The sequence below is a fragment of the Gopherus flavomarginatus genome, chromosome 3 (genome assembly GCF_025201925.1).
Source record: "Gopherus flavomarginatus isolate rGopFla2 chromosome 3, rGopFla2.mat.asm, whole genome shotgun sequence".
In the NCBI taxonomy this organism is placed as follows: Eukaryota; Metazoa; Chordata; order Testudines; family Testudinidae; genus Gopherus; species Gopherus flavomarginatus.
In genome coordinates, this window is record NC_066619.1 from 96,314,240 (window position 1) to 96,327,331 (window position 13,092).

The window sequence follows — 13,092 nt, forward strand, 5'->3', positions numbered from 1 at the left end:
GTCCACTGAAGAAGAAAACTGGATTCTATAGGAGTCCTAACAGTTCGATGAGAAAACAGCAGCATGGATGGAATGAGCTCATAGCCTAGAAAGGGCATCCATCACAGCACTGTGTTGTTTGCTGCCACCTGTGCTGCTGTATGTCAAGTCTTGTTGTTGAACATGAATGCTACCTTTTGTTTAATAAATGAGTGTCCGAAATGGCTTGTGCTTTGTAAGTAAAACAGGGTGATCTAACAGTCAGCTGCATGCTCACTGTCAGACACTTTTCTAACAAAGGGCACTGTTCCTTTAGAGTTCCTCGGTGAGCACATCCCAAGTTTCTGCCATTAGCGATAATGCAGAGTGCACCAGCGGGTCACATCTGAAAATCCAGATGCTCTTTTCTGCCCCCAATTGTCCGAAAAGTTAATTACACAATCAAAGCTTTGAGAAGAAAAATCTGGTGTACAGAAAATGGTAAACAGATTTGTTTAAAAGAGACAGAAATAGACTGAAAATTAGATTAAAAACAAGAATCAGTAATTTGATTATAATATGTGAAGGGGTTTCTTACTGGAACTGTACTTCAAATCATGATGTATTCTCAGCATGTAGTCTATGTTGAGGTAAGGGCTAAACATCGGTTTTCACAGCATCACCTTAATTTAACTGTAAAAAACAAAACAAAAAAATAGCTTGAGGTTTTTAAAGGCAGAGTTAGGATTTATTGTTGTCACAAAGAGTGGAGAAGCAGCTCTTTGAATACTAAGGGTTTTCTACACCACCACTTAAGTCAATGTAAGTTACGTTGCTATGGGGTGTGAAAAAACCATGCCCTGAGCTAAGTTCCCTCTAAGCTGCGCAGCCACATAGCAGCCTATTAAGTGCTGCGCAGGCACTCTGGCTGCGGCGGGGGAGATTCCTCTCCCTCCGGCCCCAACCTAGCTCAGCCATGGACCTGCTGGCGCTGGGGGAGATGCACCCCTCCCTGGCCCCAATCCAGCCCTGTCATGGAGGGACCTGCTGTGGCTGGGGGTGACACGCCCCTCCCTGGCTCCAAACCAGCCCTGACACAGACCTGCTGTGGCTGGGGGGACATGCCCTGGCACAGATCTGCCATGGCAGGGGGAGATCCCCCTCCCAGAGCCCCAACCTAACCCCGGAGCTGCCATGGCGAGGAGAGGAACTTCCCTCTCCCTCAGCCCAGGTGCTGCTGCGGGGGGGAGAGAGCTGGGTTGAGTTCGTTCTCTCTTCCCACCCTCACAGGGCAGCCTGTACCCCAACCCTCTCAGCCCCACCCCAGAGCCTGCACACCCCAACCCCTCAGCCCCACCCTAGATCCTACACACCCCAACCATTTGCCCCAGCCCTAAGCCCCAGAGCCCACACACCCAACTAGAGCCCTCACCTCCCCGTACTCTCTCTGCCCAGCCCTGAGCCCCCCCCATGCTCTGAATCTCTTGGCCCCACCCCCGCCACATGAATTTTATGTGTCACACATCACCTCCATGTTGGTGCACATAACAAAATTCATTCCACACATGGTTGGGAAAAATTAGAGGGAACACAGGCCCTGAGCGGCGTAACTTGCATCAACTTAGCACAGCGTAGACACTGCTTTGTTGGCAGGAAAGCACTCTGCCATCAGCATAATGTGCCTTCACCAGACGCACTACATCGAGGACACTACATCAATACAGTGGTGCTGATTTAGCATAGTAGTGACGATAAGCCCTAAGATTATAGATTTTATATTTTGTATGTACATCTTCTTATGAGTCCCCATCTGTGTTGATTTTTACCCCTCTACCCCAAACCAAAAATAACATTTATTCATAGACATGAAGGTTGACAAAAAGGAGGACCAAAATGCAGATTGTCATGCTCTCTTACCCTAGTTCAGTGGTTCTCAAACTTTTTAAAGATGAACCTGCCCTTCAGAAAAATTAAACCAAGTAGGGTGACCAGATAGCAAATGTGAAAAATCGGGATGGGGGTGGGAGGTAATAGGAGCTCATATTTAAAAAAGCAAACACAAAAGCCCAAATATTGGGACTGTCCCTATAAAATTGGGACATCTGGTCATCCTAAAACCAACGGTTACCACTTCAGTCCTGCCCATGTGGTGTTAGAAGCCTACCCAGTATGAACAATCATTTAGAATAGATTACGTAAACTTTCAGAATACTTCATCTCCCTTTCTGCATGGTTTGATTAACAGTATAATAATTAATATTGTTTGCATTTTCATGTATTATCATTGACATCTGGGTTAGAACTCATTGAGGAGTTGTGGCTACTCACACAGCAGAATGATTGATTGTTTCAGGCTCTCTGCAAACTCAGGCAGACATTCATGTGTCAGTTGCACGTGACTCAGGGTATGGCTACACATGAAACTTCAAAGCGCTGCCGTGGCAGCGCTTTGAAGTGCGAGTGTGATTGCAGCGCTGGGAGAGAGCTCTCCCAGCGCTGCACATACTCCACATCCTGATGGAGTTTAGCTTTAACAGCAGCACTGTTTACATTGGCGCTTTACAGCACTGTATCTTGCAGCACTCGGGGGTGTTTTTTTCACACCTCTGAGCAAGAAAGTTGCAGCGCTGTAAAGCGCCAGTGTAGCCAAGGCCTCGCATTTTCAAGGTTTACTTTTACAATCGTAGGAGGTAGGGAGTTACATTTTTAAAAACCAAATCTAAGACTCCAGAAAACTACTGAGAGGTGTCTGCTCCCACTTTCACCATCTCACTCCAGCTAGGATTTTCTGTTTGTTTTTGTTTGTTTTTGTGATGCTCCCCCTCAGGTAGACACACCCTTTGCTTCAGAAAACACTACTCTCGTTTATTGCGATTGCTTATTACAATACCTGCTTTCCATTAAATAATGTGTACAGCATATTATATATAAAGGTGAGGGAATATACAATGTAAGATTTATAGTAGCAAATGATGCAACATCAGACTTTAAGCTTTGTCAAGATGTATTAAAATTAAATTGTATCTAGAGCCTAATTCTTGCCTGATGTATGTCACTGGGAGAGGGGTGGGAGAGAAGGGGGAGGAAGAGTAGCTATCTGCATGTGTTTTTCTACAATTAATGGATCGCTTTGTTTGCATGGAATGAAGTGAAACTCAGCTATTTCAGGTGATCGTTTACTTTAAATTTAAATCTGGGTTGAATTCAGATTAGAATCTGAAATTTGCAGGTGAAAGAAAAGAAAAGTCTAATCCAGGATTTCATCAAAATTCCCATTAACTTCAAGGGGACAGGGGGAGATAGCTCAGTGGTTTGAGCATTGGCCTGCTAAACCCAGGGTTGTGAGTTCAATCCTTGAGGGGGCCATTTAGAGATCTGGGGCAAAAGTCTGTCTGGGGATTGAACCTGCTTTGAGCAGGGGTTTGGACTAGATGACCTCCTGAGGTCCCTTTCAACCCTGATATTCTATGATTCAATGGGATCCTGATGAGGGACCTAACTGGGTAGGTGATGGGGACTAGAGTACTAATCACAAGATCCTGAAGTACCCTGTTGTTACCTGGTAGGATGCATACTGCTGTCTAGTAACCATTTACTCAACTACTCATATGTTTGTTCTTAAATGGGAACTGAGACAGCTTTATTTTGAGGAAGGAAAAACTCTGCACTTCATAGCGGTGATTTTTAGGAAACGATAGTATTGCCAACCACAAGTGTTCAAAAATCATGAGATCAGTTTAATAACCATGAGGGTTTATGAAATAATAATTTCTATATTCTTTTTACAGTAAAAGCTTTTATCTGGCATGTGGGGGGAATAGCGGGTGCCAGTAAGTGGGGAAAAATGCCAGTTAACTAAGAAGGAGGGTGATGGGGTGTGGAGCGTGGGTTCTGGGAGAGAGTTTGGGTGTGGGAAGAGGCTCAGGGCAGCAGGTTGGGGCATGGGGCTGGGGGGTGCCAGATCCATGGGCTGCTCACCTTGGCCGGCTCCCTGCAAGCGGCCCCCTGTCCCGGCTGCTCCTAGGCAGAGATGTGGCAGACGGTTCTGCGCACTGCCTCCACCTGCAGGCACCACCTCGGCAACTCCCCTTGGCTGGGGATCACAGCCAAGGGGAGTTGCAGCACCTCTGCCTAGGAGATGCCAGGACAGGTTACCACTTGCTGGGAGCTGCCCAAGGTGAGCAGCCTGTGGATCTGGCACCTCCCCTCCCCCCACACCCCAACCCCATTCCTGCCCCACTCCAGCCAGACTATAAACAGCCATTTCAGTGAAGATCAGAAATGTTGATTTATAGAGCTTTCCGGTTGAAGTGTCTGATAAAACAGCTTTTACTGTGTTTGCTATCTGGCTTTTGAACCTTTGGCGTTCACTTGGGTCACATTTTCAAACTTGGTTTGCAATCACGAACTCTAGAAACTTTTGATTTTATTTTTAAATGAAAGTTGAGATTCTCATGTAATCACAAGTTATCAGAGGGGTAGCCGTGTTAGTCTGGATCTGTAAAAGCAGCAAAGAATCCTGTGGCACCTTATAGACTAACAGACGTTTGGGAGCATGAGCTTTCATGGGTGAATACCCACTTCGTCAGTTGTTGCATCTGACGAAGTGGGTATTCACCCACGAAAGCTCATGCTCCAAAAAGTCTGTTAGTCTATAAGGTGCCACAGGATTCTTTGCTGCTTTTACAGATCCAGACTAACACAGCTACCCCTCTGATACTTGACACCATGCAAGGCACTGCATTTAGCCGTATGGAGTGGAAATTCATGTAATCACAGTATCCCATGAGCTAAACACCAAATATCATGAGATTCCCAATAAAATTGCAAGAGTTGGCAATACTGAAACAGCTCCCCACAACAGAACATGGATGTATGCAGGCATTTTCTTTTGTCCTTCTGCCAGTTATTGTACTGGGTAATGTGTTTTTTCAAGTCATTACTAAACTAATGTCAATTGCCCACATTTATAAATGGTTCTTGAACCACTTTTTTCATTAGTGTAAACATCCAGGAGGAAAAAGGAGTGCTGAGAGTCCTCAGCAGTGTAAACCCTGAAGCAATGTACGTACCTAGCAGGGCACTCTCTCAAATTGTGTAGACACTGATTCCATTCCAGGCACAATTCATGAGCTTATTCTCAAACAAACAGGACGGGGCGGGGGGGAATGTTGAAAGTTGTGTTTCAGGAGAGATCAGCCAATGTCCTAAAACAAATATTGTACTTGACAGAAATTCTGAAGCCTCACAGAAACCCCAGAGTTAAAACTTTGGCAAGTAAAAGATTACGAGGTGTGCCAGATTTCAGATGTTGTTCTCTGTCTGGTCTATTTAGCAGCAGGGCCAAGATTTTAAAGATTAAGGCCCAAATCCTGCAACTATCTGGACCCTTCTGCCCACATGGAGTCCATTTGACTGTAGTGGGGCTCTACATGGCCTCATGGACCCACTCACAAGGAGGATATTCTCCCTTATGTAGTTTGGGGAAAAGGTTCATTTAAAAATATATATAATAGTTAAGAACTCTGAAGCATGTGCCTTAGGCATCTGCTAGGAATTTAGCAGAGACTAATGTGCTTCCTTTGTGGTATCCTAATGTACAGTCTATATATTTACGGCAAACACTATTCCATCAACCTTAATGCACATTTGAGGCTCAACAACAAATTAAGAAATACAAAAGTTAAACACCCACTTGAAATCTAGTCCATTTTTAAAAAGTAAGTTTAAAAAAATAATTTCAAGAACTATACCTATGGTTTTTATTATCCTATCTTTCAGCTCTTTTAGTCTTAGCTGTTGTGTGGAACAGTAGATAAACACATTTCAGGTAGAAGTGTAATATTAAACTAGACATCCCATTATTGTTTCAATGGCTATGTTAAATTGGCTGCGTTGTGTATATGTAGCATTTCCTGTTTCTCTGGGTAAACATATTTATATTTTTAGTACAGCTAGTAGAAAAACCGTAAATGTTTCTCACAGATTTTGAGAAGTTTTCTCATGTGTCCATTTTTCCTCAAAATCCTAATGTTTTTTTTCTGTTCCTTCCCCCTTTTTTCCCCCCCTTTCCCACTTTGCCACTGAAAAAGGGAAAGAGGATAGGAAAGAAAGGAGGGAAAAGCGGTGTGAGGGGAGTGATTTTTTTATCTCCTAGTTTTAGGGGGAAGGGGAATTGCTTTTTGGGAAAACTAAGAATTTTTATTAAAAGGCCATTTTTCACTTAATTTTTTTTTCAAATGGAAATTTGTGACAAGATAAACCATAAAATACCCAGTGGCAATATTGTTATTGGTACTCTAGAGATATCATGAACTTAAAAATAGAACATTTGTCCTGATAATTTTTTTTACCTACAATTTTAACAAGTAACAGTCTAATTTTACTGTAATTGAAAGAAAGTGTGTGTGTGTCTGTGTGTTGGGGGGGTGGATTTCTCCATCTTATTTTCAGTTAATTTTATTTGTGTGTTTCACAGGACTTCTGTGCAGTCTGTTAGACCCTGATCCCAAGGGGGCCACCAACAAATCAGGTTTCAGGATTAGATCCATACTCTGTTTTTTCTCTTGTTGGTTTGTGTGGGTCTTTTTATACAGCAACAGCGGGAGAGAAGAACGTTTTCTTAGAAGGCAGGGAAAAATGTGATTGTAAAGTCACAAAAACTAGCAAGGAGGATTTGGGGGCAACAAACTGCTTTTAACAATTTTTTATTTCAATGACTAGATTTCAAGTTGACAAATATCTTTAACTTTTGTGTTTCTTGCCTTTGTATAATCTTGTTTAAAATTACTGTCTCAGTATTCCTTTCACATAGCTTTTTGCCATTTAATATATTATACAAACTGCTGGACTCTGAGAAGGAGAATAATAGATACTGGTTCAGTGTAAAATACTGTTTTCTTCAGATTATAGAATAGCTTTCAATTTTGTGTACTAAACTTATTTTTAAAATGTCAGTGTTAATTATATAGATAAAGACTATAATGAAAATACGCATTTCCAATGTGTAATAGTCAAGCTTAAAAAAGACAAGTATACAGTACCAGTATAAAGCATTCTACCAGACTGAATCAATTTGTTCTTATTGGCCATTAGTATTTTCCTATACTTTAGTATTCTCCTGTGGTTTTCCTTTGAGACCTGCTTTACTTCATGATGGTCAGTAAATCAGCATTGCTTTATTTCTTATTGTTAAATAGAAAATGGATCAGAGTTAGTTTGATAACTGTGTGACCTAAATGTCTTGGTTTTATTCTTAATCATCATGCTATTCATTACAATGTTGTTCTTTTCTTTAAGTAATAAATTATTAAAGCATAGTGCAGAGTCTCAATTTCCAATAGACATAATTACATTTTCATAAATATTAATAGAAATGGTTTTAAATGTGAACTGTCCAAAAATGTGGAAGCTTTGTCGTGTATGTTACACACTAAGGTATGAAAGACATTGAAATGATATAACACAGACTTTGGAGAGAGTTGAATTGTGCAGTCTTTAGAGAATTTTGTGCTAAAGATGAAGATGATGGATTTGAACTGAACATCAGATTATTTTTAATGAAATGACAAATATTTAAACGATTGATGAATTGGGTGAGTTGGGGGAGTGTAGGTGCATATCTGAGGAATGATTCTGGCCATGTGTGTATATTAGCAATAATTAAATTTAAAGAAGTAGGTCCCTTTGGGAAATTGGTAGCGGTAGTGGTTTGTTTTTCCCTGAACTAGTTCTCAGATGACACAGAAGCCAAGTAAAGTTAGGCAACATTTCGTCGTTAGTAGTGCCAAGATGCTCCAACTGAGATCAGAATATCATTGACTAGGCACTATACCAGGGGTAGGCAATCTATGGCATGGGTCCCAAAGGAGGCATGCGAGCTGATTTTCAGTGGCACTCACACTGCCTGGATCCTGGCCACTAGTCCGAGGGGCTCTGCATTTTAATTTAATTTTAAATGAAGTTTCTTAAACATTTTAAAAACATTTTTTACTTTACATACAACAATAGTTTAGTTATAGACTTATAGAAAGAGACCTTCTAAAAACGTTTAAAATGTATTACTGGCACATGGAACTTTAAATTAGAGTGAATAAATGAAGACTCGGCACACCACTTCTGAAAGGTTGCCGACCCCTGCACTATACTAATACACTGTAAAAGATGTACGCCTGGAATACTCCCTGCCCCAAACAGTTTATAATCCAAATATACAACGCAGACAAAGGATGGGAAAAAGGAAGGATTATCATCTCCATTTTACAGTGGATGTCTGAGGCACAGATAGAGTAGATGACTTGCTAAAGGTCACATGGTCAGAATATGGTAGAGCTGTGAATTAAATCCTATCTTGGGAGTCTCAGTCCAGTGTTTTAACTACAGTACCATCCTCTGTCTCCTTTCAGTCCCACAGAGTGCAAGGCAGGTGAAGCAATTCATCAAAGAAAGCTGATATGTAATCTAATAATATCTTGGTGATCTAAATGTTTATTACGAAGTAGTGCAGACCTTTTGGCCCTTCCAAATTTTTGTTTCTAATCCAGTTTAACATGCTTTGGTGGGTAACATAAACAGAAACTTGTATTCTAAGAGAATAGAGTCAATGACAAGACCTGTATTTTCCTGGAAATCTTTACATCCTGTGGCATACAAGAGCACGCTTTGTGTGCGTGACAGTCATCTGTAAGCAGCTTTGGAAATTTCTGATTGAAGAGGAGTGAAACAGTGAACCTGGTCACTTTTTCCACTCACTGCTGAATCAAGCAAGACCAGATCAGAAAAACAGCACTTGTCCAGTTGAAGAAGCCTGGCATGAAATGAATGTGCATGGACAATGGGTTTTGGTAGTCTGTTGAGAGGATGGACCTGCACTCCTTCCAGCCATCTTTCCTATTGCCCTTGACACTTGACATCCACTTGCCACCCACCTAAACCTCTGCTGACTAGTTTTTACCTGACCACAATATTCCTTAACCATCCTCACTTCCCACACCCACCACAGCCATAGTCTTGTTCCCCAGCCAGCCCCTTTCCATCCACCATGCTCTGGACTGGCGTTCTCAAACTTCATCGCACAGTGACACCTTCTCTTCTCCTCCCGCCCCCGACAACAAAAATTACTACACAACCCCACAAGAGGGGTCCGAAGCCAGTGCTAAAGCCCCAGCCCTGCCTGAGCCCCACCATCCCAGACAGGGAAGCCAAAACCCCAGGGCTTTAGTCCCAGGTGCAGGGGCCTGTAACGTGAGCCCTGCCACTCCGGGCTGAAGCCTTGGGCTTTGGCCCCAGGCTGTGGGGCTCTGGCTTTGGCCCTGGGCCACAGCAAGTTTAATGCCAGCCCTGGGGACGCCATTAAAACGGGGTCGCGACCCACAGTTTGAGAACTACTGCTTTAGCCCTCTAAGTTGTCTCCTGGTATCTCTGACTCTTGTTCAGATTATAACTCTCGCAGAGCGCAAAACTTATCCAGATGAGCAGCATCTATTTAGTGTGTGAATTTATAGACCAAAATTCCCCACAGGGGATTGTAAAACCACACAATGTCCTAATTTTATGTTTTGGATTTTTTTCCCATCCTACTTGGGTCAAAAGTGAGCAAAAGATTCCAGTAATTGTCAACATGCTTCTGTATAAAAATCTTGTAATCATGTAACTGAAAGATTTACGAAATTGTTGTGGGATTACAAAAAACTCTTGTTGTCTGAATCCAGTTTATCCAGAATTTGTGTGTACCCCACCTTGTATAGAAACAAATTTTGTTTGTACTAAGCATTTTAAATATCTCCTGAAAAACTCTGATGATCAGCTTTACATGCATTGTAGAAAAGGGACATGTGAAGGAGTTTTTGAGGATGACCAATTGGTGACTTTTTTGGTTTAGACAAAAAGGTCTTATTGTGGAACTTTCTGATGAAATTTTGGCCTCAAGTCAAAACAAGGCAAGCACACTTACCTGCAGTGCTGAAATTAAAGTTTTAGGTGGTTTGTATTTGCAGATGTTTACCCTGATGTGGTATATCTGTTGGGCATGCAGTAGTTTAGTTTTAGCCATGGCATGTATCTTTACACATTTGCGAGAATTATGAATGAATAGTCTGTTGGGCAGTGTGGAAACAAGACAGCTATTATCTAACGCTAAGTAATTAGATGTACAATTTCAACAGGAGCTGTTTTACAAATGAGGAAAAGTTGTCAATCAAAATTCTAATGACCTAAAAAGGGACAAATGTACTAGACGATGCATTACGGTTTTTTAATTTTTTTTCTCACAAGTGCTAGCTTTTCCAGAAAAAAGAGAGAAGGGGAACATTTTATGTAGCACTGGGGGAAATTGAGTCAAATAGCCTCAACCCCCATTTTGTTGAGTAAGAGAGATGATGTGACTACAAGTGACGGAGCTAAAAATTTCTGAGTTCTAAAGACTGCTCTTACTTTCTCTCATATCATGGCAAGTTATTTAACCTTTCTGCCTCAGTTTTCCCAATTTAAAATTAGGATAATACTTAGATGCCTCACAGGAGTGTTGAGGATTGAGTTACTGGTTTTAAAGTATCCTGAAGGAAAATCAATATTTCAATGCTGAATAGAGCTGGACAGAAAATAGTGGGAGGGAGTGGGAAATTTGTGTCATTTTCCTGTTTGTTTCTAGTTGGAAATTCATCTTGATATATGCTATCTGACCAGCCTAAGTGTCTGCTATTTTTAATTGGAATACAAACAAAACTAAAGGGCCAAATTTAGATTTTGAGTAACTAGGTATCTGTCCTATTCACCTCAATGGAAGTTGGGCCCAGCTATTCTAAGGCTAAATTTGTCCCAAAGAATTTTTAAGATATAATTGAATTCATTTTTCTTCCTTTTCTGAATACACTTGCAACATTTAGTATTAAGAACTCATTGTCTCTGGAGCCAGTGAATCAGGAAGACAAAACAAAGAAGAGACAAGTTTGTTTGTTAGGCAACATTCTCTGTACTTACAAAATTATATATAAATAAAGTGCAGTCTTTAAACACTTCAAACAGTTGTGTAGTCTCTGTTCATAAATTTCATAATTCATAGTATTAGAGTAGTTAACCCACTGATACCAGAAATTTAAATAGCTATTACAGAAGCAACAATAGTTAATCTAGTTGTGATCATGAATTTTTAATAACAGGGCAGATATTTCATACTGTTTTTTACCAGTAGGAGTTGTATTGCTTGTCACAATCTGTATTTTTCTTTTATTGCATTAGCAAAGAACATTGTGAACTTGACTGAGGAAATTAAATTTTAAAAGAGCTACATTAATGGCCTGACTTAAACCTACTAAAATAAGGAAATTCAGAGTTAAGGACAAAAAGCTCCTTTCTCAGAAGAACTTAAGATCGAGGCATTATTTTCTTCCAGCCTTAATTCAATCTGTTGTGCCCAAATGCTACAGCTCATATGGCATCTGAGTACCCCTTGCAGTGTTTTGGAGTACCAGGGACAGAGGTCTGTAGGGCCAAATTTTGCTTAATTTTGTGGGCTTATGTAAAGCCCATAGTTTTTTGTATCTCATTCTCCTGCACATTCTAGTTAGTTTAATGGTCTTTTCATATTAACATTGTCATTTTGACAAGGAAATGGAACCATGATTAAGATCAGTTTGCATCAGGGCTTAGCTACCTGCTTTGATTAGCAAATATATAGGTACAGAGGTCATCATAATGTACACGTTTCATATACCAACAGGCATGCAGATATGTTGGAGCCTAGATAATTTATATGGCAGTTACTATTTTAATGTACCCTGAAAAGATTTGAATATTATTTCAGTTTATTTGGGATCTCTTCAGCTGGTATATGCAGTTAAGTGTCTAGAGAGCAAGAATAGGATTCAAGTGGCTACAGTAGGGTTCAGATAGGTTGCTGCATGTAAAAATGAAATATGGACTGAGGGTCTGTCTAGAAAAAAATGTCATTTTGCTCACTTCGGTTTCCAAGAGATTTAGAGCAGCTAGGAAGTATTACATGTTTAGTTTTAGTGATCCTGGAACAAAAATGCAGACAGCAATGAAACTTAGTCAATGTTTAGCTCAAGGAGCAGGGGCAAAAGGAGATGGGGGTGGATCACTTCAGTCAGAGTTAGAAAAGTTCTTCTGTATTGCACAATATATCCCTCTGCAATGGCAAGCTGGATATACACCATAGTCTTTCAAGAGACTGTATCAGATATTAACTTGGTGTTACCCTTGATTTTAATTCAGCGGAACCATGAACGATCTAATCCCAAGGGGATAGAGAATGGGGCAAAAACAGGTTTCATTAAATGAAAGAATGTGAGCTGATTTTTTTTTTTTTTTTTAAGTGCAGTGCACAAATGAAAATGGCACCATCTTCGCAAGCATATTTATCTGATGAAATCAGGATTAACGTAGACACTGATACTGGCTGTAATACCAGAGTAGTGTTTTCAGAAGGGCAGACGTTAATTTACTTTTTATTTTTTGCAATATGCTACGCATCAGCTTTCTTTCCATTTTAAATGGAACACAAGTTGTCTTGTACCATCTATTTTTATAAAAATAGGCAACCTATGAAAATCTTCAATAAATGTTTTTAAAATAAACTTTTATTTACTATGGCAGGAGCAAAGAAAACTGTACTTGTGTGAGTTCCACTGACTCTAGTATTCTAATGTATTCATACAATACAGGATCTTGTATTCCTTAACTATGCTGTTTTTGCAGTTCAATTCCCAATGCCATAAAACAAGAAGTGTTTAGTGACCCATCAGTCACACATTCTGTGTAATGAAATAGATTTTTCTGATCTTGTCATATGATATTCTAGATTCTTTATTTTATTGTTGCCCAAAAGCCTATATTGGCAGGAACAGAGGATATGCTGGGGTGCTGATAGCTTCATCTCATGCATTTGAGTGTGTGGACGCACTTTTCTTGCACTTTGTTTGAAGCCAACCTGTTCCTCCTTTATAGAAGAATTCTGCAAGATGTGTGTGTTTGACTTTGCTCAGTTACCTTTTTATATTCACACCACTTGCTCAGTCATTTTACATGTGTTACCCCAGAGATCAGAGTGAGACCTGATGTTTCTGCAGTTAGGGTACAATGTAAGACTTTTTGTGCAAGTCTTCCCACATTAACTAT

General features: G+C 40.5%; 1 protein-coding gene across 2 annotated transcripts in view; it reads left to right on the forward strand.

Annotated features, from left to right (window-relative positions):
* Positions 1-13,092, forward strand: part of PIP5K1B (phosphatidylinositol-4-phosphate 5-kinase type 1 beta) — a 161,151-nt gene that overhangs the window by 90,108 nt on the left and 57,951 nt on the right. The gene's annotated exons all lie outside the window — the stretch shown is intronic.